Raw genomic sequence first — 3,849 nt, 5'->3', positions numbered from 1 at the left:
TATTTCTATGAAATTAATTGAAATCTTATTTAATTATAAACATAGGAATGGGATTTGGCTTTGAGCAAAACATAGATTATGGGACTATAAAGTTTGTTATAAGTCATTATGCGAGGAGACAGAACTGCAAAGAGAACTACAGCCTGTACAGAAATGGCAACCAAATTATGTGTATTTCAATGCCATTACTCAATAATCACTGCTTACAGTGTATATAAAAAGCCAATTTCTTCTGGATTTCTGGTTTGCCATTTTGCCTCCTTTATCAACAAACTACAATTTGATATGGGCTAATCAAATGGTATAATGGGAGTGCACAAGTTAACAAGTACTGAACACACCCTTATAATTATGTCGATCACCAGCACTTTGGATTCTGGGGGACCTCTCTCGTTGCGTATGAGTAAGTCAGTAGGAAGTGTACTCTGTAAGATAGTGTACTTACGACATAGCAGAAAAAATGACCCTCTCCACATGGATTCTTACACTGGCGATGCCCCTCGTCTTTTCAACATCAACTGGGTCCAGTTGGGTTTTGCCTTTAGTGAATGCTGGAATAACCAGCTTTGCTTGCTTGAGGCTAACACTTTCTGCTATCATGAACCCCCTGTCTGCCATTATCATGTCACCAGGTACTAGTTTGTCCAGTAATCCACAATTTTCAGTCAAATATTTGTCTGAGGTTCTACCTCCCCAAGCTTGTGATATATAGGAAATGGTTCATTGTGGGTTAATCCCAATCAATACTTTTATTGTATTATGGTGTTTATAAGATGAAAAAGGTTTGTGCCCGGCTAGAAGATTAGTTGGTTGATCAATAAAAACTTCAAAGCAGTCTATGACCACAGTCACTTTTTTGCCAAACCCTTGCTGGAAACACATTGGCATAGTTTCCCATAGCTGATTTCTGTCTGGCCAGTAAATGAGTGGCGACAAACGAGAATCCATCACAATCAACCACGAAGAAAAAATCCTGGATACTGTTGGTAGAGATACTTGGAAACGGTATGCCAGTTCTTGAAACGGTATATTAAGTGTAAGCTTTATCAGAACCATGACAAATTCCTGAAATTTGCTAAGAGTTTGACTACGCCGAGAATTTATCGTCAGTCGTGCTAACATTTGTTTCAGTTGTCGTGAGCACTTGGAAGTAAAGGCTTCTTCAAAGCAATTCTTGAAACGAAATTTGTGAATTTACTAAATGAAAATGATCAGTGTCCGCCCCTTACAGTTCCGAGTTTGATAAGAGGTTTACCATTTCATATTTAGAAAGTCAAACCTTTGACAAAGTACTCAGTCACTTAACCTAAATGGAACAGTAGATAACATTTCGACTTAGAACTATTATACGGTAATTAATGGTATAGCCGGAGCAAGATGAAACACGTCCAGAAGTCTCTCTTATAAACACAATTACTTTTAGAGTGTTACCTGAAATTGCGTAAATTTGTTATCCGACACATTGGAGTTAAAAATCGCAACCGGATGACGGGGTTGTCACAGAATAAAATCAAGTTCAAAATTAACCTAGTTTTAACAGGGTACAGAACACAGAACATGCCTTTTTGAATAAAAGTGATAAATGATAGCCTATAAGTAATTGTAACTGAGAATACTGTAACTTTTACTTATTCATCGGAATCAGTATATATGATACCACACCAGATACGTGACATAGGTCAAATTGTATGAAGGTTGTCATATTTGACAACTGAGAGAGCTCTTAAGTTTAACCCGATTGGATAGTGCACTGATATGGCAAGAGCCAACATGGCAGGGATTTCCAAAGTATACGGTGACTCTTCCCGCATCAAGTCTAGTGAGTTCCATTTCAAAGACCATCGTAACCAAAAGACGAGATTGTTAGATTCAGAAACTGCCTCTGAATTTAATATCCTGTGCGATAATCTTTTAGAAAGCACAACTACGGAAGGCTATGACGCTGTTAAGAAGAAAATGGACGTGTTCATAAATGCTAAGGAGGATAGAGCGTTTTAGAAGAACTAGGTTTCATGGTGGCATGACCGGCGTGGTTTTATATTTCGCGCATTTGCACCTAAAGATGCTCCTCAGATGAACCAGGCGGAAGTTATCCACGCTGGATGGACCCACAGAGACCGGCAAAATTTGTCTCTACTCGATGCTTGTCAAGCAGACGTCCGTGACTCCTTGCTTCTTGATGTGGAGCTAAAACAATATCAGTCTGGGTCTGCACAAGGTGGAACAGGCCCTTCTTTCGCAGTGAGAGAAAGATATAAGCACGTGCGTGAGCTGCAGAAGGCGAAGTGCCTTGGCAAAGAGATGTTTCAGAATGAAGAAAATGGGGCGTTGATTGACCCTCAATCATCACACCGCCCTAGAGATACGACAAATAAGCAACAAAAGACGAAACAAAAACGCAAGCAGCCAACTTCTTCAAATACCGGTGGTAGTCTATGACATCCATTGGTTTCAGCGCCAAGCCAAATGCCATCATCCTCAGCCACCTCCACAGCTACTTACTCCCTTCCAATTTTGCAGCAATTCCCGTGGAATGCATCATACGTTTCTACACCGAGCTCCTCATTGCCATTACCGCCTCATAATTACTGATCTTATCAAAATCCATTGTTTTCAGTCTGCATTATCCCAACGAATGCATAGAGGAAAATCAGACATATTTAGTTCATTCATTATTGGCTTTGTTTCTATGATAAACAAGCTAAATTGGATTTTGATAAGAACAATAATTATCTATTAACCCGATAGCAAGGCCATCCATGCAATACCAGGTCCCAGTACAGAATCCACCGCCCTTCCTCCCATTGCACAGTGCTAATAATTCATCTGGCAATGCCTTTCATGCACATGTTATACCATGGCATTCTGGGATGTCTCCAAACAGGTATGAGGTTATCCTACTCTCACAAGCCGTTAAAAATTGTTATGGCTGTGCCAGTCCTTTTACAGATAAATTTAGAAAGTCACCACATAACATCGTTTTAAAGCATGTGGATCGAAGAGTTGTAGGGAAAAACGACTTAACCGGACAAATGATATACAGTAACGACTATACAAATACTTACTACCATTTATCTGTTAGTCACGTTAAAAAGAAAAAATCCTTTATTCACTGCACTTGTTTACATTTCATCGGCGCTTCATCAATCACTAGATAGCGGACAGCTTGCTACCCTTAACTCATGCGGATTGAACATCATTGTGCAATAATGATTACGGAGGCAGTTCCGTTCAGTGCCGCAGTCATTATCTAATCAGTCGATCAAGGGCAATAGGACAAATAATGTGGGTTGCAGTTCTTTAGGTTGTTTAGACGTAGATATCATACTTTAAGTACTAAAATTAAAAATGTTTAGTCGAATATATCCAGGGGGAAAGACCGTTGATGGCGAACAGAAATAAAGGACGTTCACACCCTCGACCCTCGACATTTAGGTAGACTCCAATTTTACCAGTTATTATTTGTTTTCATGTGTGAGAAATAGATTCCATCGCCAGAAATCTGCGACATGGAATTTTACGCGCACGCGCAGTTTAACGCCGAGCCCTTTAAAAATGGACGACCATCTTATAATAAAATGTATGGGGATTATTTTTTAAGCGATAATTTAGTATATATAAAAGTCTTTGAGCTGTCCCGGTGACCTAGCTTTGAGATATTCGCGTATAAAAGTCGCTTATGGTTGGAAGTTTTTAAGCATTTAAGTATGGTAACCTGGTTCCATTGACAAAAGTTCTAAATAATATTGTGTGTATATAAAGCCTTTGTGAAAGTGCAGATTTCCCGAAAATGCCCCTTCTTCTTTACCTCAACAAAAGAATTTTTGCAATTAAACTTACTCCGGTCAC

At 39.2% G+C, this 3,849-nt stretch overlaps 1 pseudogene; it reads left to right on the top strand.

The window, feature by feature from the left end:
* The first annotated feature begins 351 nt into the window (after positions 1-351).
* On the top strand, positions 352-3,244 carry LOC116296582 (uncharacterized; annotated as a pseudogene).
* Positions 3,245-3,849: the final 605 nt, after the last annotated feature.

The sequence above is a fragment of the Actinia tenebrosa genome, unplaced genomic scaffold (assembly GCF_029948245.1).
Source record: "Actinia tenebrosa isolate PJP-AT-01 unplaced genomic scaffold, QUT_ActTen_1.0 PGA_scaffold12__29_contigs__length_12842862, whole genome shotgun sequence".
Classification (NCBI taxonomy): Eukaryota; Metazoa; Cnidaria; class Anthozoa; order Actiniaria; family Actiniidae; genus Actinia; species Actinia tenebrosa.
Note: the sequence above shows the minus strand (reverse complement) of the source record. Positions and strands in the feature narration are given on the sequence as shown.